Consider the following 22771-nt stretch of genomic DNA (forward strand, 5'->3'; position numbering starts at 1 on the left):
GGTTCATTAGAAGATTCTGGCAAAGGGGAAAAAAAAACACCACACAAAAAAACCCACCGCGGTTTCTGCGCCGCTCCTTTATCGGCCGAGCCGATGTCGCCACCTCGTGCTGGCAGGGGGAAAGCTCGCTCGGTCTGCTCCCAGACACGGTGTTAGGGCCCATATTTGTACCCTCACACGAATAATAGCCATGATTTTAAATTCTTTCACAGCCAACACCTTTCCCGTTTAACGTTGTGGCGAAATAACGAATTTCTCCGTCGTGTTGTGGTGAGGTTTATCAATTTCTCCATCATCCGGGAAGCTTTTACCATGGTAAGGGTATGTAGCTGAATTCAATCTCCCAGGGAAAACAAAAATTGCCCTTTTTGAATTAACCACAGGCTAATTTTTCTTCTCTACGTGTGGCTGGAGAGCACAATGCAACAATAGCACAGAAGGTGCTTGAAAAGAATGGGATTGGTACAAAGAATGCTGAAATGATGTGAATGTGCTCAGAGAACAATTCCAAGAAATTCAGCTCTTAACAAGCTCAGAATAAAAAACAATTGTGCTCAAAAACAAACACACACCTCTAAGTTAACAATACTTCTGAGTTCCCGTATTGCAGAGCAGCAAGAGCTGAGCAAAGCTCCTTGATGAAGTATAAAGCAATCCAGCTGCTTTTGCCCAGTCATACGCAGCTCACAAAAGGCATGGTGCTGATGAACACAATCCCATCCCGTTAGCATTTCCTCACTATGAAAGCTGGCCTCACTCCATTTTCCTGACTTTATTTCAACCCTGGTATTTTCTTCCTCTCAGACCATGTGGGTTCTTCCTCGATTCCCTTTGTTGTCCTTCGGTCACGGCACCAGATGGGCAGTGAGTTATTTTGCCCTTTATTGACTGCATTTGCACTGCAGAAATGGTCACGCAGCACTGACCATCACTATGCTGCTAACACAGCTGCCCAGGTAACAGTCCCCTAAGCCTGAGCTCTTGCTGATTGCCGGGGAACATTTATTACATTCAATCCTCAAAGCGTTGGGCTCAGCCCTGAGATGAACATATTAGACCTTTATCACAAAGTTTTTCAAAGAAAGAAGCCAGTCAGCATTAATTTGTTGCCTATGTAGCACATGCTTTCTGTGACTGAGAGCAGGTATTTTTTTTTTTGTTTGTTTGTTTGGTTTTTTTTTGCCAGTTTCAGAAATAGATGTAGATCTCTCACCCAACAAGTTTGTTTCTTGGCAGGTAAAAAGCCTTTGCTGTAGGAGCTCATACCTGTGCTCATCCCAAGAGTAGCAGCAGATAGCTTGCCATAAGGGCCCCCTCGGCTTCCCTCCTGGCTCAGCGCTCAGTGCTTTGTACCCACAGGAACAGCAGGAGCTGGCTGAATACTGGGAAACAGGAAGGTTGCTGGATACCACATAGCAAAACCCATAGGAAACCCAGCTATTTGTTTTGCATGTAGAGCTTGGTCATATAGAGCCAAATGATACTTGTGTATGTCATACATTAAGGAAAAAATATTCTCCTGTAATGCTTGAATACTTTTATGAGTATTTCTATATAGAATATAGCAAATGCATAATCAGTCATTGGTGTTTTGTCACATGGGCAGAAGCAACTAGCGTTAGGGCCATTTATAGACTGGGAGAGCTCTCAAAAAATTAAGCACTGCAGTTCGTTTATGCAGAACTAACTATGTGATAAGCACCCACTAGACATAAACCCTCAAAACCTGTTAACTAATGCTCCATGTGCTATTACTTTATCAAAAGCCCCACAGTTATTAAACTCACCGCTAACAACCTATATATAGACAGCATCACACTTCCAGATAGCACCGTGTACTTGTGTCACTGCTTCTCAGTTTAATTGGTTCATATACAACACCTCAGCTACAGTAGCATCTACGATGGGTCAGGCACGTGGGTGAGAGTAATACATCCCTCTAACAGGTAATCAGTCACTTGAGTTAAATGGAGGTTTTTTTTTTCCCCCTCTAAACACCTAACAGTCTTCTTTTCCCTCCCCACCAGTTCCAATATATTTTACATATGTGGAAGCCTTCTACAAATCTTTTTTTTTTTGTGGGCTGCCACCTCCCTCCAGGCCCAGGGAAGGGAGATAATTATGAAGTTCTTTCAAGTCAGGACCTGAAGTATGGAAAGGTTTTCCTGTGAACTTGTACTGGCTGAGTAATCTAACAGCAGAAGTAAGAACACCAGACCTTATTTCCTTTAAGGAAAACTTTGAGCATGCAATCTCCTTCAAAGCGGAGGAAAAGAAGCCTTGTTAAAATCTCTCCTTTCAGCAGAAGCGAGGGAGGAGCGTGCACATGGCAGGGGGGGCACCAGCCACCCAGCGCTGCCTCCCTGTCTCCCCTATCTCCCACTGACTGGATCCAACGTGACTTTCAAACCCTCCTGCACCCGGCCGCCTCATGGCACAATGAAAACCAAGAAGACCAAGTTTAAATATAAATAAATTTAATAGATAGGTGTAAGATGGAAAATTAAACAAGCAGTGAGAGTGGCTTAACACTTAACAAACCGTTTCAGTAATTCTTATACCCATGGGGATCTTCAGGGCAGCACCACCAGCTTCTCCTTCCTTCAGGCCACCACCGCTGCCCCTGCCTGCAAGGGTAGCACAGCGCCCTTTACCTGCAGCTAGAAAACACGGCACAGCGTCAACCCCAGCAACACCCCGAGCCCCTGAGCCCCGCTAACCACCCCCAGCCCGGTTTTCACCCCAGGGTTGCGCTCGTGTCCGCCTCGCCTCTAGGCCCGGCCCCACTCGGAGCCGCTCCACTCTCGGCAGGCGGCGGCTGCTCTGCCAGCGCTGTAACGCCGCCCGGGCACAGCCACGGCGCCGGGGGCTGACTGTCGCTGGGCCGACACGCGTATTAAAACCAAATAACACAGAAATAGTTAAATAAGTTTAAAAATTTTAATTAAGTTTAAACCTCACGGTGCTCCCCGCTGCCACAGCCCGGGAGGGGCGCAGACGCCCCGGACCCGCGCTCTCACCTCATGGCTGCCCCGGCCCGGCCCGGCCGCGCCTCCCCTCACGGCCGCGGCGCCCAAAGAGGCCGGGCCCGGCCGCGCCGCCCGGGTGGTTCCGCAGGCACCGCCCCGGCTCGGCCCTCAGGGCGGGCCCGGCCCAGGGGGAGCGGCTGGGGCCGGCGGGGAGTGCCCCCAAAGCGTGAGGGGCATCATGGTTGTTCTTGGGCTTTGTGCCTCCTCCCGCAGCGCTGCCCCTTCGTTTATCCCAGGGGCTGCCCCGGGGTGCGGGGGGGAGCACTGTTTTGCTTCAGAAAGCAATGTTTTGCTTTCTGCATCGTAAAGTGTTGCTCTTGCTCCTGCAGGAGTTTCTGACACCGGTTGTGCTGCGCTCTGCCGTATCGTGTGGCACATTCTGGTTTGGGCTCCGAATGACCAAAATGTTTTCGTCAAGTGATTGGGCTCGGTGTGGATGGGCCTAACACCACAGGGCAGAGCAGAGGAAGGGAACAAGCAGCCCCTTCTGCCTTTAAATTATATCCTATGAAGGGGTGAATGTTGCTTTGATCACCAGCCGTGCTCACATGTGCGATGGGCTTTCCCTGGAGGTCCTTTGTGCAGGTATTTGGGAAGCATTACAGCCGCGTGCTGCCTCAAATCCCTCGAGTGGATCCCCTGCACTGCGCCAGAAGAGTTCATGCCCTGATTCAAACCATCCTGCTTACTTATGGGAGCAAAATCTCACAGACACGATCCCTCCTTTATTCTGTAACCGAGCGTTTACTCGACAGGGGTTAAGCAGGCTCCTGGAGCCCGTTGTGTTGCTTTGAATACAGACTGCAGGGCTGCGCTGGGATGCGGGGAGTTCAGGGGAGGCTCTGTCTAGACAAGAGGAGCTCTTCTGAAGGCCAGCAGTGCTTTTGTTTTGTGGTAACGTATCTCTAATCTGCCTTGAAACGAAGCATCTCAGACTCATCAGAGTCCCCAACACTGCACTCGTGGGAGAAAAAGAGCACGTATTTAGCCTCCGCCAAGCAAAAATGAACATCAGGCCTAGCAGGTATCTCAGTATCAAAGAATAATGTGATGTTTCTGACATCGGCTGAGGCTGAAATCCCACCTGGGAGAGGAGGAAGCACAGCCCGGTTAAGCAGATGAACCCTTCTGAAAGCTCTTGGCCAGCCAAGCAGCCCACGCAGCCAGCGCTGCAGCCGCAGTTCGGTGAGGCAGCACAGGCACAGGGGAGGACCTGCTGCCCAGCCGGGCGCTCTCTGCGGTCACCGTGCTGTTATGCTCTGCTCTGCAAACCCAGAGCTGGCAGGGCTGCTGCAGCACAGGCTCCAGGCAAGCCAGCGCTGGGTTCGGCCTGTTCCAGGAGCAATTTCTCAGCAGTCGGAAGGGCTGCAGCAGATGTAGGGAACGTGTTTGCCAGGAAGCTGTGGCAGAAATGGGCTCTACTTGATCCCCATGGCAGAGGCAATATGCTTCCCTTGGCATAACACCTTTTATCCAAATTTTGCAAATAACATGCACATATTTACTTGACCCCCACTCACTGCATTAGAGCAACCAATGCTCTGTGCCCAATAGCTACCAGGAAAGCTGTGCAGGAACGCAGGGAAATCTCTGCTGTGAAGTAAGAGGCTGTTCCTGGCATGGAGATCCGCTGAGTTCTGATATTTGGCATTCGGAACGCTTTTGAAGCATCTCCTCGGTCCTGCTGAAAACATCTAGCTATGAGAGGCAGGGCATATTAGTTTGGGCCCCGTGCTGCGCTAATGAATTATACAGCTTCCAAACTGGAGCTGCTGCTCAGGCAGCTGGCTCAGGGCTTTGGAAGAGCTCATCGCCTGTACCTCAGCCACGGGCAGCAGGACTTCAAGAACCAAAATCAGGAAGCGCCCTCTGTGTTTGCTATTCCTTGTCCCTCCATCGCTGTAACTTTTCATCAGCTCTGGCACTACGCCTGCCCCTTCTGTCCCGGAGCACAGCCGAGAAACTGCTGTCCTTCATTCCTGGCACCCCTCGCTCAGCAACTGTTCTGCGGCCCCTGTCCAGTTTGACCATCCTGGGCTGGTTTGTGAGCAGTTGGGGTGCACGTTGCTGTGCTGGGGGGCTCTCTTCCAAGCACTCCCCACAGTGTCTTTGCTCTGTGAGCAACCCCTGATGAGAAGAAAACCACACGTAGATGCCTTGCTGGTGATGAGACCGAGGGCTGGCCCTCCATCGCTGGGCTGTGCTGGCCTGTGGGCAGCTCTGTGGGGGAGAGGAGTTTTTCCACGGTGTCCACTGTCTTGCTGAGATACTTGAGAGATGAAAGGGGAAAGTTAACGAGTCACCAGCTTCAGCCCTAAATGGGAAAGTGCCTGATGCTCTCCACCGCGCAGCACCTGCAACTGTGCCAGCAGGGATCTGTGGCTGTTGTGGGCAGAACGAGCCCAGCACCACCTGGGACGAGGCAGGCTGTGTCGGAGAGGAGCAGCCCACACATAACAGCCCCCACATCCTTGGGCCGAAAAAACACCAGGGAGCAGTTGACAGACTCTTCCTGCCTCCTGTGTCTGACGTGCAGCGAAAGGGGCAAGCCGAGAGCTGGCTAACCTGCTCACTGCTTGTGTTAGCTGTGCACCTGGTGCTTGGCTTTATTGTTCCAGTTTCACCGTTCTTGTGTTTGCTGCACTGGTTCTCCATGCCCTTTAGCATGCATCTGAGCATCGGTGTTGGTGTGGATGCTTACAACAAAGCTGACCTCGCTGAACTCTCCAGCTTCAATCAGGGAAGAAAAATACCTTTACTGCTTCAGTGTGGCACTGTGTCCTTCTGTGCTGAAAGAGAAAATTAGCCCTCAGTACCCACGTAGAGACCCAAATCAGATTCTTCAGCCTGAAAGAAATTGCTTTCTTAGCCAGAGAATTGAACTAGAAGGAGAAATATTAATGGAATTAATCATTTTCCCTCTCTCAAAGCACGAGCAGGGACTTTTCTGTCAGAGACAGATTTTCTCTTGGACCCTAACTTGTTAACCAGAGGTACTTGTGGGCTTTCTGTCTGTCTGAACAAGAGCCATGCTTTCCATCAAACTCTTGCGGGGAGAGCCCTGCAATTCCCCGTCCCGGCGCTAACCACACGGTGGCATCACAGCCCTGAAAGCCGAGCTGGCTCTGCTGAGGGGCTGGAGAGCTTTCCCAGCCCCTGGGGTGTCCAACCCCAGAAGGCCCCTGAAGAAGCTGTGGACTTAACCCTGCCTGCAGAGCTCCTGCATAGATCTCAGCCTCCGACACTTGCTTTTAATCACGCCACTTTAATGTCAAGGCTGTGGTTTAAGCGCACAGCGTGGGGAATGAATAGCTGCAGCGGCTGCTGCTGTAATCCATGAGCAATCTAATTGCCCTGATTTCAGCTCGTTAGGGCTCTGACAGCTAACGGCACGCAGAGCACTGTAATCCTGACCTGCCGTACCTCAGGCTCTTCCAGTGCCTCCTCTGCCCCGAGTCGACGCTGCTAATCAGACCAAACAGCGAAGCAGTTTAAGACTAAAGGCTAAAGGGAGACAAGGGTGAGTCATGAGCAAAAGGCATCGGGATTGTTTTAGTTGAAAAGCACATTGAGAACCTTTAGAACCGCCTTTCGTTTGCCCCAGAGTGACAGGGGAGAGCAGCGGCCAGGCTTTCGATAATTTGCGGCTTTCAACTAAAAACAAAAAGAGAAAAAAAAAAAAGTTCCTCCTGGATGTGTGGGTCTTGTTAAAAACCTAGGATGACTTCAAATTAGGTGCGCAGGACCTGCTGCTTTATGTGGGCCCACGGGTGGCCCTGTACCCAGCGCCTGGCCCTGCCCGCTGCGTTCAGTCCCTGTGCCGTGGTCATCTTCGCTTCATCTCCCTCAGGGAGCAGCTGGCTCCTGCTCCTGATCTCCTTGTTGTGAGAATATGAGTACAAAATCTATCTTATCTGCACTGACCCACAACCCTGGGGACCTCCTGGGGACCCAGGGGGATGAGTTGTCCCGCTGTGGTGTTCCTTGGCTGTGTCACGCTGTGTCCATGTGAGTCTCGGTGCTCCTGCAGGCAATGGGCACTCCAGGCTTCACTCACCAGCACTTCCCTGTGCCAACAGCACGGCACGAGGCAGCCGTGGTCCAACTGCAGCTCCGTCCCTGGCCAAGGGCCCTGTGGCCTCCCACGGGCACTTTGGATTCATCTTTGTGAGAGCTGGACCCGAGGCCAGGGCTGGATGTGGCCTGCTGTGGGTCCCCTCCCCTCAGGCCTGCCTGTGTGCCCGGATCTGTCACCGTTCGAAGAGCACTCGGGCAGCCCCAGGTGTCTGTGCAGTTTTCCCTCGCTCCCCGTGTAGCTGCTGCAGAGCCATCTCCTGTAAAGCCCGGCTCGAGCCCCAGGGGAGTCGTGGCAGTGCTGGCACCTCGAGCGGGGCGCTGCAAGCATCGCGAGTCCCTCCTGAGCTCCTGTGCCTGCCTAGGGCATGGTGGGCATGCTGAGAAAGGAACAAGTATTTCGGAGTACAGCTAGCTAGAAACAGATTATTCCGTTTGTTTAAAAATGAAAAATAAAAATAAAAATAAAAAGGGAGAAAAATCATTCTTAATTAGGACAGAAACCCCCAGATAGGCTTTTTTAAAGCGAAAAACTAAAAATACCATTTTGCTTTGGTTTGAAAACTATTTCTGTTCTTCAGACTGTAAGATAAACCACATTTGAATTGATGATGCATTTCACAACAAAAATATATCCCTTTTCATCTCGAAAATGCTGAAATGGGTCGCTTCAAAATTTTCAACATTTCTCCCCTTTTTTAAAACCAAAATTTTTAATTTAGCTGAAATGCCTTTTTTTGAAAGGAAACTCTTGATTACTTTTTTTTTTTTTTTTTTTTTTTTTTTTTTTTTTTTTCCAACAGCTTTAATTAGAATTAACAATTAGGGCTGATTCTTAGCTGTGTGGTAAACAGCTGGACTGCCTCCACGCCGCAGCCCTCTCGGCTCTGGGACTTCCAAGCCAGCCCCAGCACTGGCAAGATTTAGCCCTCTGCAACGTTTCAGCCTTGTCTAGTCACCGAAATTTCTTTTTCTTCCTTTTTCTTCCACTCTTTCCCCTCTGAGGATTAGTCTTTACCAGTGCAGCATGTCTAACAGAGTCAGGGAACTTCACAGCGAGTCGAGATCACATTGATTTCTCGAGGAAGACGCCGCATACTAATTCCTCCTATCTTCCTCCCAGGAGGAAAGCAGGTAGCAGCTTCAGGAAGGCACCTTGATTTGTAGACATTATGTTCCCCCAGCAGAAGACAGGACGGGCTGAGGTCTGCGTGACCATCGTGGCAAGGAAGGGAACTTCGGCTGGTCTGACGCAGCTCCGGGATCGAAGCTGGTGGTGCGGGTAAAGCCAAGCACACCGGGCTGATGGGGAACGTGCTAAGCCTGAGGACAGTGCTAGGCCTGGGTCACTGTTGGCCTGGCCAGGACGGGGGCCAGAAGGGGCTCCTGCTCGCCCCAAACCCCACGAGGCACAGGGGGCACTGCCTGTCCTGCTCCACAATGCTCCTTGTGAGGCCAGAGGGAGCAGCTCCTCCCTCAGAGCTGTGGCAGCTTCCTCAGTGCCTCTGCAGGCCCGTCCCAGCTGAGCCTCATCCGGCTGTGTCCTTCTTGCTTGAGCAGCGTGGTGGCATCTGTGACAGCGGATGGGTCACCGCAAACTGTCCCCAGCCCCTCTCAGTGGCAATGCCCCCCCAGTTGGACCAGGGCATGGGGCAGGGGCTGTGTCGTGTCATCCTGGGGTGGTGCTTGAAGGGAGAAGTGCGAGTGGAAGGCTTGAGCTGAGGCACCTCACCTCCCTACTCCATCCTCTTTTCATGATACACATTTAATACAAATTACATTCATAGCGCATAAAAGGGTTTCCACCTGTTAGAAAATTAGCCCCCATCATGGTCACAGGCACTGTGTGTTGTGCAGCACCGGGGAGTGGTGCTTGCTGCTGATGGCCAGCTTGCCCAGCCGGTGAGCACCTCACACAGCTGGAGATCCCCCAAAATGTGCACCACCTTCATTTCCCACAGCGTGAAGGGAATGAGAAGCAGCGTGGCAGCAGGGCGGGCAGGGACACAGCTGGGAACTCCCAAGGCTTTGCTTAACACTCCTAAAAACCATTTCAGGTGCTCGGGCAGATCTGCCCAGCTCTGCTGCAGCTCTCCCGCTGCAGGGTCCGGTGGAGCCTCCCATCGCCGCTCACCCACGTGCTTGGCTCGGTGCTGCCGAGGGCTGAGCTCCTCTCCTTGGAGACGAGCCCACGGCTCCAGCCTGTCCCACCTCGCTCCTCCTCCTCCCCCGCAAAACAGTCATTACTATCTTGACAATCTTTAGACAGTATGAAACGAGAGGGAGGTTTCCGTGTGGAATTCTCACTGTGATTAATGGATTAAGAGATTTGGGGGAAATTAAAGCCTTTCTTCATACTTCGCATTTTCAGCTTCTCAGCTGGTGCTTTCACCCTTCCCCTCCTGCACCAAATTCCCCATGGGGGCTTGCAGGGGGGAGCAGTGAGGAGGCACCGGGGCAGGCAGGGGAGCAGCCTCGCTCGCCCCATCACTTTGGCCACTGCTTTTTCCCCACAGTGACCCGGAGACGAGGCTGTCAGCATCCTCCAGCAGAACCGAAGCGCTGCTGCACATCCTCTGGCACGCAGCTTCCCCAAAAGCTTTGCCCTGCCAAGCTTCAGGCAGAGCCTGCTGCTCCTAGCAGAGAAAAGGAGGCTACGGGCACGGCAAATTTATCCACAGCAGCCCAGGAGAGGGGCTGGAAACGCCTCCCTATTTACATATCTGTCATTGCCATTCAGGCTGCGTGGCGAGGAACCGGTGCCCTCGACAGAAAGTTTAGGCAAAAGCAGAGAGGAAATGAAAAAGTGTCTGCAAGTGGCCGCTCAGACGAGACTGGCAGCCTTGAGGGTTTCCAGCAGCAAAAAGGCTTTCAATTACTGCTGCGTGCTGCTGCTCGATAACATCTCCATTTCCCCCGCCGCGCTGCCAGCAGGCTGCAGGCGGGACGCGTCGGGCAGCCAGGTCCTCGCTTCGCCATCGTCTGCTCGGCTCCGTGGACGTGCCTGGCCATTTCCCCAAAGCCTCCTCGTTACGGGGTACGGAGCCGAGGCCCTAAAAAAGCAATTTGGTCTTGTTGCTGCTTTGCAGGGCTCTTTGCTTCCCAGCAAACCACCCTCCCCTGAAGCCCAGCCACGAGAGCGAAGGATGACTTGGTGCTGGGATCCCCCCTGCACCACCCAGCCCAGAGGAAGCCGAACCTGTGAAATCCCAAACGGAGACATTTAGGAACTACGTCACCATAACCCGGCCCTTCTGGGCTGCCTCAGAGGCTGCAGGGATGTGCTTGTACACGTGCTGGCTCTGTGTGGGCTCCCAGGCGCTGGCTGGCTCAGCTGATGTGCTTCCCCGGCAGCGTTCTGTTAGACAATATCACTGAAGCGCTGCGTGGGGCCTGGTAACCGCGTGTAACTAATATCTGATATGGGAAAAATCACCCCGGCATGCAATAAATACCCCCAGGGGGCAGGCAGCGGGGTCACTCGCTTGCACTGCGGTGTAGAAGGAGTCCCAGAGGCTGTGCTGGGCCACTTCAGAGCATCCAGCACCAGGTGCTGGCGATAGGGGATGATTTAAAGCCCGTTTTTGCAGGCAATAACTGCAATAACTCTGTTTTGATGGAGACTGAAATGCAAGCAGGGCCTGGCTGATGGGCTGGCAATTTGGGGAGGGTGCCGCTGCAGCGGCAGAGCTGGTCCTGCAGAAAGCCCCGGGTCCCAGCAGCGAGAGGGGCGATGCAGACCCCAAAAAGCCCCTCCAGCAGCTCTGCCCCCGCTTGGCAGCATCAGCCTCAGCTGCGGTACAGGAGAGGAGGAAGGAGGTGCCGGGGGGAACGCTGTGCCCAGGGAGGGAACAAAAAAGGGATAAAGCATGCAAAAAGGGTGAGAGGAAGCACTGAAAGCACCTCCAAAGGAATTGGGGCTGCCCAGTCTCAGGCCTGGCGTTCAGGTCTGTTGTCTCCGGATGCATCTGCACTGCAGAAAGAAGCCTGCACCAGGCTCAGGCTGGGTCACAGCACACTTGGTGAGCTGTAAAGACGTGTCTCACCATCCCTGCGTGGCACCTGCCCGGCCGTGGCTATCACCAGTGCCCTGGGAGGCACAGCAGTGAAAGAGCTTCTTTTGTAGCTACTGCAAAGGATGAGAGGAAGGAAGAGAGGAAAGGCTGGAGGGGAAGAGTGTTTCGGACAACAACCCTGCTGGGCCTCTCTCCCCGCGCTGTAGGAACAGCGACCATCTGGCCACAAATTCCTCTAGTTCGGTACGAGCCCGGAATGCAGAGCCCAGACCTGACACCTGGAAACTTGTCTGAAGTCTCCTTCAGCCTGTTGAGTCTGCTCGTTATCCGGGAGCACAACACATTTCACGCCGTGTGGCTCTCCTCTGCAGCCTGGGCTCTGGGGACCGGAGCGAATCGATGGCTGTCCGTGGCGCTGGGAAGCCCCCACACCGCTCCTCGCGCCGAGCTGCACGCAGGCTGAGCGTGAAATCGGCCCCGAACGCCCAGCAGTAAGGCACAGCCTTCATCCCTCCCCAAATCTTCTGTGCGCTCGCTGGGCACCACATTCCTGGGGAGCGCTGGGCGCGGGGATGCTGCTTATCATCCTCGGGGCTGTTTTAGACAAAAAGTAAAAAGATAACAGTAGGAAAAGCTCACGGATTGTTCATTGGAAATATCAGGGAGCCACACACCGCTAGGAGGGTGGTTGCAGCTACATGCTGGTCCTGGGCACAAACTCACGTGTTTTTGCTGAAGAAAATCTGAATTTCTGGTCGTGGCCCCGTGTCCCCGAGCCCCATCCCCGCAGCCCCCACGCCATCTCGCCTCCTGCCCCACTGTGCCCGCTGGCTCTGCTTGGCACCGTGCAGGAGCATCACTCCGGTCCTCGCCCAAGCATTGGAACCGCCTGCAAATACTGCTTGAAATCGAGTCATTATGGCCAGTGCCAAAGGCAAGGAAAAGCTTTACCAACTCGGCTTCTCTTTGTATTGATCCCCTGGAGCCAAGTCCCAAGCACAGGGACTCACACGGGGCTCTGGCATCTCTCCTCGCAGCTCACACGAGCGGGACCCGTGGAGACGCAGGGAGCGTGGCTGTCCCCGGGAAAGGAGCTGGAAGTTGCCCCCAGTACTCTCCCCTCTGAGGGCAGTGCCAAAAAAAGCCGTTCTTGTGAGCAGCCCTGACAGGAGCATCACTTTGATTGCCACCACGTCACTCGTGGGGAACTTCTCACCCAAAGCGCGAAATGTTAAACTTGTCAAGCTGCCGGCGGAGAAGCTGCCAGGGCTGTTCCATGGGAATAACCCACTTCTGCTCTCTTGGCTTTCCTGCTTTCCCCTCTGGAGCCTGGCCGGGATGCTGGCTGCAGGGAGAGCAGCCCCGCAGCCTGCCCCACGCTCAACCTGAGCAGCAGAGAGCAACGCCTGCCCCTGGCAGGAGGTGTTTGGACACAAGGAATTGATGGCATGAAGTGCAAATTCACCAGTCGACGCCACCGTCCGCAGGCAGAGTGGCTGTTCACCGCGCTGTGCCACGCTCTGGGCTGCCCGGATCGGTGGCTCCGCGTTCGTTAACGCTCTGGGCCACTAACGATGGCCAGAAGTGGCTGGAAACAGCGAGAGCTGAAGCCTGAGGGATTAATGCTGCCTCCCACCAATGCAGCCCGATGATCCATCAATTACCTATCTGCTCAGTCCTTTTCTCCATCCTTTCACAATCTAAATAGCGCATTTTATAGTCGCTGCTAAGTGATGTGATCAACATCAATTACCTACTAAAAGAGAATCAAGTCCTGATTTAAAATTAAGTGCTGCATTTTGCCATGTTCTTTATATGTAGCCAACAGAATAATTGCAGTGACATAAAAACTAATTACACAACTCCACAATTAGGCCTCCCTCCTAGTGCTGTGATTGTCTTCAAGTACATTGATGAAAAATTACTCCCAGCCCCGAATTACTCTCGCACACCCATCTTCTTCAGTACCTTTAGAAAAAGCTTCCCTCCCATCAGATCAAACAGGCACTGTTGAAGAACCCGATCTCGAAATGCAAAAGATAATATATGCAGAGCATGTTTTTTTTTTTTTTTTTTTAATCTCTTTGATGTGCGAGCGGTTTCAGAAGAGGGGATTAGGCTGGCGTTGCCCGAGGATGCAGCAGTGCATCTCTCCGGACGAGCATCTTAGCAAGACTTTCCAGGCTGCCTGGGGCTGGCGGCCGACCCTGCTCCCGCTGGGATGCACGGCACAGGCTCCCACCTTTCTCTACAGCTCCTAAGCCCCCAGAACGGGCCACGGGTATGCAGGTGGCCGTAGGGATGACCCAGAGGGTTGGCTCCTGTGCTGGGGCAGCTGCAAGGCTCCACAGTCCTGCTTCAGCTCCTCCTGTAGGAGCCAGACCTACGGCCGAGATCAGCCACCCCCAGGGCAGCGGTCACTGCAGCCTCCCCTGCCCTGACATTCGGGGGTGTCGGGATGCAGGTTTTATGCCAGGTCTGTATTTTGGGGAGGAGGGGAACTTTATTCTTCTCAATGCTCCGAAAGATTTCCAGTAAAACCCCAATAAACGGGAGAGCAGAGGCAGAGCTTATGCAAAGGAGCTCTGTGCCTCCTGCTGATGTTCCTCCAGCACCTGCTGCCTCAATTTTACTTTTTATCTCCCATCTGCAGCAGAGCAATTATCTCCTGCAGCCAAGGCTCTCTGCTGCCCAGGGATGGAGCAGGGCACTCTTGGGCTGCACCAGAGGACAGTCACTGTGAAAAGGGTCAGCAGCTGAAGAAGCTCAAGACCCATCATCGCAGCAGGACAGAGATGTCCCAGCCCTCCTCTGGATGTCACCGACAACCACAGCTTCCGAGAGCCCTGTGGTTATCCCCGGCTGCGGGACTCCCACGGGAATGGATCCACGTGGCAGGAACAAAAGGGAACAGCAGGACCCTGCTCGCCTGCCCGGCTGGGGAGACCACAGGAGGGCTTCAGCCGAGATGGGGGAAGCTGCTGGCAGCACTGCTCTGGCGAGCTAAGGGGAAAAGGCGTGAACGTGCAGTGCTTCAGCTCCAGGTGCCTTGCCCCAAATCACACACCTGCCTGAAAAACTGTGCCATTAAAACTCAATAAATCTGTGAAGCGCTTCTGCGGGGCTCTGTGGGTTTTGATTCTGATTTTGAGGTGTTTATACCTGACCTGGAAAGATTGAAAACACCTCATTTACTCTGAATTAAGGCTGAGATTTTCCTGTGATCCATCACCTACCACTGGAGGCACAAAACACAGGAGGTTTGAGAGAAAAGGAGGGCAAAGCCCCACTTGTAGCGTGGTGCTCAGCGCTGTCCCTGCCACAGCATTGCAGCGTTGCTTACAGCTGTGTTAGCGGCAATGTTGGTGGTTATTCCTGGGTAAAGCTTCCTCCTGCACCCACCCAGCATGGGGACAGCGTCAGGTGGCACCAAAAGGGCTGCCAACAAAGCTGGCACCAACGGGGGAATTTCCCCAGCTGCAGCGTTGGCCCTTTTCTCTCTCCTGACAGCACCAAGGGCACGGGGCCCCTTGCACAGCACTGTGTTGTCCTGCAGCACCATGGCAGGGCTGTCTGCAAAGCACAAACGCCTCATTTTATTTGCCTTTTATTTGCCTCTTCCCCCCGCTTGTGCTGGCCAGGCAGTTTTCGGACAAGCTGCCCCAGCAGCTCCAAGGGACAGGGGGCTGTGACGGGCTACGGCCATGAGGGGGACAGCAGTGACGGGGAGTGCTTCACACTGGGGGACAAACAACAAGCCTGGGGCTTGGGCATCAACAGCCCGGCCGGCTGCCGGGCCACGGTGCCCGGCTCACCTCGGGGGTGCCCCTCAGAATGGCTCCATCCCCTCAGCAGGGCTCTGTGCCCCCAACATGGCGCCGTCCCCTCCCCTCAGCCGCGCTCCCGCCCTCGCGGGCGGGCGGGGGCGGGACCGGGGCGGTGCAGGCGCAGTGCGGAGCGGTGAGTGGGGGGCGCGGCGGGCGCGGGGGCGCGCACGGGGCCGGGGCCGCGCACGGGGCCGCGCGCGCGGGGCTCCCCTGAGGGGCCGGCGGCCGGGGCCGGGTCCTGCAGCAGGCCCTGAGGTGCAATAAAGGAGCTCGTTGGGGCCCGGGGGCGGCTGGGCAGCGCAGGCAGCCGCCTGGGCTCCGGTGTTGTGGAAATAAGCGGAAAATAAAGACTAAAGGCCATGCGGTGCGCTGCGGCCAGGCTCCGCTGTGCCCCGGCCCCTCGCAGCCCCGCTGAGGTGGCCCTGAAGGGTCCCAGGGCTCGGCTGCAGCTCGGGGCTTCTTCAGGGCCTGGGCTCGGCGCTGTGGTTTTTAGCCGGGGTTTATAAAACTTTACATAGGTACGAGGCTGCGTGTGGCCCTCGTGGTGCGGTCTGACTGAAACCACAGCCGCTGCATGAAGCAGGGGCTTCACAGACACTGCTGGGGGCCCCTCAGGCGTGTGGCTGAGGCGGCCTCGCACCACGGCTGGGTTTGTGCTAGCAAGCTCTGTCAGTGCCAATTCTTAGTGGCCACTCATTTATTTATTGGTGTTCTGCTGCCAGAACTGGCCTAGCACAGACAGGTTTAGAGGCACAAAGCGTCAGGGAGCAGGCAACGTGCCCCTGTTTGCCAGGCGTGTTTCTGCTCCGTGCCGTCCCGCAGAATCTGTTCATGCTCTAGGGGTGGTGTTACTAGGGGATGGACTTCATTCTTCCTTGCTGTTTTTCTCTAACCCTGCCTTTAAATGACCAGCCAGGCCCACACGGATGTTTTTCAGCCACCCCCAAGGTGTTTTGTGGTGGAAGCATCCAGAAGGCTGACCCAGAGACTCCTGACATTCAGTTTGGTGTCAGAGTGCCGCTCACAGAGGCGAGGACCGTGCCTGCAGGTTCCTGGGTCTGCCTTCTGTCCGGCTGTGTGTCTGCTAGATCTTCAGGGGTACAAATATGTTCCTGGTAAAGAAATAAGCTGGAAACAGGCAAAGCCTGCTGAGGTGTCAGCTCAGCCCTTCAGCCTGCAAAGCTCTGCCCGTGCCCCAGAGACAGCTGGTGTTGGGCCTGCCACTGCCACCTCCTTCCTCACTGTGGAGAATTTCTTCAGCGTGAGCAATACAAGGCTGTGAAAACTTCCCATCGCCCCCAAGCCCTTTTTCTCTCCCTGCTCTTACCTTGCGAAGAAATGGAGGACTAATTAAATACCAACGTGGTCAAGCTGGGCAGGTGTGATTGAAAGCACATCAACTCTATCCTGAGAACATCAACTCTGCTGCAAGGCAGCGGATTATTGCGATAAATTTAGGGATAATAGTCAGCCCTTCCACGCGCTAATCCTCTCTGCTACCGACTCCCTCTGTGGCTTTCATAACCCACCTCAGCTCTGTTACCACTCAGGTTTCCCCTCTGAGAAATAATGTTTAACTTTCACGCATGGAGTAGGTGGATCAGCTTTAATTAAGATTTGCAGAGCGCTTTGTTGATAAGCTCCCTATAAAGCTGGTTATTATTTATTATTAACACAGATATTCTTAGCGCCTGAAATGAATAATGCCACAACACCGGGGATCTTCTGGGAAACAGCCATGTGGAAGGAGACAGCATGTGTTAACAGAGGCTTTGTCAGATTTCTTCGGGCTGCAGTTTGCGAGGCAGCGCGTTCGTAAAGCTCCCATTCCAAAACAGAAAAAAAAAAAAATCAATAAAATTGGAGTTGCTGTGAAACCTTCAGTGTGGCACGGGTTGGCTTGGTGGCACGTGCAGCTGGAGAGCCTCGTTTCTGAAAGGTGCCAGAGCCAGGAACCGGAGCGGGCACGGCTGCGCTCGCGCTGTGTTGCTGTGTGGGTGCCCCTTCAGCAGCGTGAGCAACTCCATTGTATTTTGGGGAAGGGAAGGCTGTTAATTTAGCTCCTAAATGTCACTGCTCTAGTGGTGTAGGAGTGGCCAGATGGAGGGTGCTAAAACAAAATACGGGGCTGGAAAAGCCACCGTGTCCCTGCTCCTGTCCCGGGGCTGGATGAGGGGTGCTCAGGGCCAGACTGATGGCAGCGGGCGCTGGCTTAGGGTTGGGGTGCGGGCAGGTTCCTGTAGGGCTGTGGCAGGACCCCTGGCGTGGGTCTCTATGGGCATCACCCAGTGCCTGCAGTGCCTCCTGTGTTACGCCGCTGCCTGCTCCTGTCGTGGTGCAGCCCCTGCAGCTCGTGCCTTTGGGAGGAGCGGGACCAGCACCTCATGTGGGCTTCCAGCTCTGCCCTCCCCGGCCTCGCTGCGTTTGCAATTCCCCGTCTTGTCTTACAGAGCTGTGAATTTTATGCTGTTAAAGCCCAGCGCGGTGTTTAGTTCATTGCTGCTGGAGCCGTGGTGCTGCAACGCTGACACGCGTTTTTAGTCTAGTCCCTGATTTTCTTCGGCATTACCTCCTCAAGAGGTTTTCCCCTGTGCTGCATTTGTGCATCTGATCTTTGCTTTGGCTTTCTCCAAGGGTAGTTCTCTGCCTTGTTTTTACTGCTTTTCTTTTTATTGATCTGCAGGAGTTTTTTTTTGAATTTTCCTTCAGTTTATCAATTCTGATCATGACCTCTGGAGCGCTTCTAGCTCTTAACTGCTGGGCACCCTTTCAGGTTGTATAAAAGCACTTTCTCTTTCATTCTGCAGGCCATGAATGGGAAGGATGAATAGAAGCAGACCTGGACAGAGCTCCGAGGGCCCCTACGTGACGTTTTCTCCCTTTGCAGCAGGGACTCATTGAAAGCTACCCCTGGGGTGCACGCGTGGGTGAGTTGCTTTCTGTTCCTTCTGCAGCCAGTACTGCGCCTCGTTAGGGCGAGCTCACCTCGTCTCGATTCCTCTGGGTTGCCAAGGAGTGTCTGATGGATATGGGGAAAAGCCTGCTCGAGCTCCCGTGTGCTGGCTGGAGGTGTGATGGGCAGCTCTCCAGAGGGGGAATTGTGCCCCGTTTGTGCCCAGCAACCAGCGGGTTGCTGCACTTCCCTCGTAGCTCCGTCCGCAGCGAGTCAGGCTTGGCTGCGTGTGACCGAGGCAGTAAAACCTCAGCTTTCTTCTCCTGCAGTCCTAAGGACGCTCCTTGTGGGGTTACTCCACTCTGGATTAAAACGGACTCGCTCTGGCGTAATTAATTACGATATTTCTTTTATCCCTCAGTGGTGTCTCCCTGTGGGAGCAGTGCAGGATGCCTCGTTCCAGCAGAGCTCTGCTTGTCACCTCAGTGCAAACGGAGTGTAGGAGGAGGAGTGGCTTTAACTGGTGAAATAGCCTCAATTAGGGGAAATGGCACTGTCCAGACAGAGCTCTAACTACCCCCGAGCTGTGTCAGCATGGAGCTGCTGTCTTCAGCTACTTGAAGGTGAAGAGGTCCTCTTACAAAGTGTGCTTCAGCCCACTCTAACATCTCTCTTTGCAAGTCTGTGTAACTGGGCGGTGAAACTTGGGCCCCCAGAAGTCAAGGAGAGCTCAGGGTTCCTCTGCTTTTCATCCCTTCCACCTCCCACAGCCGGGAGCTCGAGGTGCCTGGCCACAGCTGCTGCCTCAGGCTGTGCTTCCTCACCAGCATAAGGGAGAAGCTGTGCCCTGCTAGTTCTCGTGTTTGAGCAACAAACTCCATGGCTGGTGTCAGCACCCTGACCAAATTTCAATTCCAGGGAAGAAAATTCAGCCTCCCCAAAGCCCGCCTGTGATTTCGGTTGGATTTGTCCTCATTTCTTGCAGCAGGGGCTCTCTGCTGTAGCTAAATGTCAGTGGAGAGGTTGTGTTCCACTCCGGATACAGCTGAGTCTTGCTGGTGGATAAATTGCAGCCTGAATCCAGGTTGTAAGCCCTCCGGGCTTCACGGGATGCAAGGAGCTGTGTTTTATCCCAGGTGCGGGTTTGCAGTGAAGTCGGGAGGATTTTCAGTGAGCAGGTGGCAAGAGTGCTGGTTACGCTGGCTGTCAGCACAGACTCCCTGCCAAACAACTCAAAGGCCTGCTGCAGAGACAGGGGGAGATGGGAGGGTGGTTCAGAAACCTCGGGGTCACTGGCACACTGGCATGGGGGGAGGACGATGCAGATGTTGATCTGAAAGAGACACCGAGCCAGGTATACATCTTTGGGCCCTTACAGAAAAGACATTTTTTTATGTCCTTTTTTTTTTTTTTTAACAGCTGCCTATTTTGAACCGAAATTGTTGGCTTTGATGAGAGTTTTTAAAGGTTTAACTGTTAATTTTAGAATTTTTATTTCAAGCGGGCTTTCGTGAAATTAACTTTTTCGACGCAGAACGCTTTAATGTCTTCCGTGTTGGTGCTCATTTGCAAGAAATCCATGTGCAATTATTTCTTATGTACCAGTTAAATCTATCAGCCAACAGATGTCAAGTGTAGCAAAAATGCTATAATAATATTATGGTCTAATAATAGTTATAATGATTCTAATTACCTGGCACGGCTTTTGAGAGAGGCAGAGTTGGAAACGAGCGCAAACGAAGTGTTTCACCTTGAACTGCAGAAGGAGAAAACGGGCACTCGCCCAGCTTCTTGGGCTGCAGCCCCCTGCCCGTCCTGTCCTCGAACGCTCTGGTTTGAAGGGTGAAACCCTCGTGCCCAGCACGTTCAGGGACGCAGAAGAGTGCTGCAGGGTCAGCAGCTCTCTGGAGGTACCTGATGCATAATGGATTGCTGCTCGTTTTCATTTTGTGATGTGAAGTTGGTGAGGAGGCCGTGGTTCGCAGGGAAGGATCCTTCACGCCGAGGAAGCCCAGGATAGGCTGGAAGTTGACAGCTTTCAATGATTATATGCCAGGCTGAACTTTTTGCCTCTAAATAATAAATTCAGCACGCTGGTTGCTCAGCAGGGCCACCAGGAATTCAGCTGGCAGCTGCTGATCCCCAGCACGGGCAGCAGCTGTGAATCTTTTATCATCTTCCTGTAAAATGGATCCAGGTGTGTCCTCGCAAGGTTTCCTTTTCTCTTTCTTGTGGACTGATGCTCTCTGCTTCTCAGGAAAGCGAGCATCACATGCTGGGCAGCTGCAGCCCCCCTTTCCTTGGGGTTGATGCTGGTGAGGGCTCTGCTGCCCTCCTGTTCGGGGCAGTTTGCCTTCAGGCTGGGGCTCGTCTCTGCCCGGTGTGGCCGTGGAGATAGGAGCTGCAGGCACAGCCTCTCCCAGGGGGCACAGGCATGGGCTACCCTCATTTAAGGAAAATGATTTCTCAGAGTAAATAATTTGTCGAAGAACCCTTGGCATGGCCCCAAATGCTGTTGAGGAGAAGACAGACCTCAGGTTTCCTGAAGCCCGAGCTGTGGCTCCTGCAGTACTCACTGCATTGCTTCACGAGCATCAGGCGGTGCTGCTGCGACCGGCGCTGACTCGTTAACCTGCCTATGCTTTTACCCTGAGAAACCAAAGCTCCCTTTGTTTTTCTGCTCCACATAACCATCAGCACTCTGTTTCTCATGCTGCGTGCCATGAAAGCTCCATCGTGCACCCCTTTCATCTCTCTGATGAGATTCCCTCTCCTTGCTGGTCTGAGTCCTCTGGCCGGGTTTCCAAAGGGCACACAGGGCAGGTGCTCGCGTTGCCTTCCTCTCTCTCGCTCTTCCCACTCCCGGTGTTTTCCAGCACTTGCCAGTTTCAGGCCGCCAAGGAGTTCTCGGAGAAGCAGAGTTCCTGCCCCGGGCATCCTCCCCTGGGACAGAGGCTGTGTGGATTCACCTCCCATAGGCACCAGAAACCTGGACGGGGGAAGAAACAGGCCCGGTGTGCCTGCTGAGGACGGGGAGGCACCGGCAGGAGCTCACCCTGGTGAGCTGGGGAACCTCTTCTGCACACAGAAGACCACAGGCACCTTCTGGGCTCGTCCACCTGTGCCAGCACACACCAAGCCCTGAACGAGCTCGTGCTGGTCCAGGGGCTCGGGGATGCTGCCCTGGCGCCTGCTATGTGAAGAACCTTCTCAATAAGGTCTGAAGGAGCCCTCTGGCACCTCCCTGCCTCATCGCCCCCACATCTCATTGCAGTTTTCATCTGTAAACGTCTCTTTGCCCTTGCTGAGCACCGTGTCTCCATTTCTCTGCGAGAGGATTGTTAAATCTGTGAATGTTTTGGGATGCTGTTTGAAGGACCCGATCTGAAGCCGTGTTTCAGTTACCGTAATGACCCACTAATGTGGGCATATTTCAAAGGCAGGCTAAGCAGTACTGCGGGCTTAATTAAATTGTGTTTTTCAAGTAAGCATCAATAGGTAGACGATAACAAATGGTGGGCAATACAGCCCAAATTCACGCCGTTTCCTTTTCCAGGACTGTGAAAGTGAAAATGTGTAACCCCTAAAATGTACGTGGCCAGCTCACGGCTGCAGCCTTGGTGCAGCTACTTCTGTGGGAGTTTTTCCTTTGTAGAGGGAATTAATTTTCTTCATCTCCTCCTGCCCACAGAATAAACTGTTGCACTATGCAAAACTTCCAGCGGGAGCCTTGAGTGCATTAGATTCTGCTGGAACCTCTGGTCTTAAAAGGTTTTAAAAGCAGAGTTATTGCTTAATGCATGGTGGCTGCTGGAGAAGTGTCCTTGGCAGGGTTAGCAGCTGACGAGCCGGGCACGAGGCGCTCGTTCCTTCGGTGGGAAGCAGCCGGCTGGCTACGAGCAAGGTCGGTGTCTCAGCATCGTTGCACCCACATCAGGAACAAGCAAGTGGTTTTAGGGCGCTCCTTTCCTTTGCTCCCGACGAGCGGGGAGCAATCAGGTACAAAACGTGTGCAGGGAAGCTTGCGAAGGCTGCTCAGCAGCAGCGGGAGGCTGTCGGAAAGCGTAATGGCACTCACAAGGGTGGCACTTCCACAAGTTCTGCAGGGGGAGAGAAATTTGCTGGTGGTGCTGTAAATGAGTTCTTTTGTTTGGGTTTTTGCAGAGCATCGCTTTAGGAGAGAGCGAGATTGCTGTCTGGAGCATCTCTGAGTCCTGGCTGGCGTTCCGGTGGCTAGCGTGGATTTTGTTCTCTTCATTGTTCAGAAAATTTCCCATTGTCTAAGAAGACAATGCGAATTTGCTGAGGAAGTCAGTGCGGGCGCCCTGGAGCTCCTCAGCCCTTTGATTTCTCGCTGAAATCTGCTCGAGTCAGAAATGAGGAAACTTTGCAGAGGAGGACCTGCTGTCCTCTGCTCGGAGATGGGAGTTGGAGCCATGGGGAGGGTTTCTACCTGAGGCCTCGCCTGCCCGCAGGAGCATCTCCAGCAGCAGGAGGGTGGCTGGTAGCAAGCAGCAGACCTACCCGAGTAAGGCTGGCAAGAGAGAGCTGTGCAGCTGATGCCAGTCCCTGTGGCTGGCGAGAAACCCTGCTACAGATGAAGTGGTGTCTAAATATGCCTTGTCAGGAGGCACCAGATGCTCTTTCAATAAATTCAGGGAAAAAAATGGCTGCTGAGGTTTGTGCTGGTACCAAGGGGAATGCCCTGTGCCTGCCTGCCTTGTGCTTCCCACGTTCTTTGCTTTAGGCTTGCTGTTTTTTTTTTTCCTTGTCTGACTTTTGTCTCTGTGCAGTGTCAGTCCAGGCTCTGTTGCAGGATTTTGGGGCAGGCAGCCGCTTTTTGGTGAGTGGCAGCAGTGTCTCCTGCTTCTCTCATCCTTCCCTTAGATCTCCTGCCTTCCTCCTGTTCCTCCTCACTTTGATACCAGCCAA

At 53.7% G+C, this 22771-nt stretch overlaps 1 protein-coding gene and 3 long non-coding RNA genes across 5 annotated transcripts in view; 2 read left to right on the forward strand and 2 right to left on the reverse strand.

The window, feature by feature from the left end:
- Positions 1–2460: 2460 nt before the first annotated feature.
- Positions 2461–3259, reverse strand: LOC137864411 (uncharacterized). The gene is made up of 2 exons (XR_011101492.1): positions 2742–3259; positions 2461–2660 (listed from the first exon to the last, which is right to left on the reverse strand). It is a non-coding gene; the product is annotated as an uncharacterized lncRNA (long non-coding RNA).
- A 10242-nt stretch (positions 3260–13501) lies between these two features.
- LOC137864022 (uncharacterized) lies at positions 13502–14234 on the forward strand. The gene is made up of 2 exons (XR_011101277.1): positions 13502–13595; positions 13773–14234. It is a non-coding gene; the product is annotated as an uncharacterized lncRNA (long non-coding RNA).
- A 743-nt stretch (positions 14235–14977) lies between these two features.
- Positions 14978–22771, forward strand: part of SIL1 (SIL1 nucleotide exchange factor) — an 83841-nt gene continuing 76047 nt past the window's right edge. Inside the window, exons 1-2 of one of the 2 annotated variants that reach the window (XM_068698153.1) lie at positions 14978–15079; positions 17754–17873. The gene's annotated coding sequence lies outside the window, so the exon portion shown is untranslated. Of the gene's footprint in view, positions 15080–16934; positions 16960–17753; positions 17874–22771 lie in introns of those variants that run through there. The other variant, XM_068698154.1, reaches the window with a different exon arrangement.
- Positions 18710–20541, reverse strand: LOC137864236 (uncharacterized). Its single transcript, XR_011101387.1, has 2 exons — positions 19533–20541; positions 18710–19172 (listed from the first exon to the last, which is right to left on the reverse strand). It is a non-coding gene; the product is annotated as an uncharacterized lncRNA (long non-coding RNA).

Source organism: Anas acuta, chromosome 14 (genome assembly GCF_963932015.1).
Source record: "Anas acuta chromosome 14, bAnaAcu1.1, whole genome shotgun sequence".
NCBI classification, from domain to species: domain Eukaryota; kingdom Metazoa; phylum Chordata; class Aves; order Anseriformes; family Anatidae; genus Anas; species Anas acuta.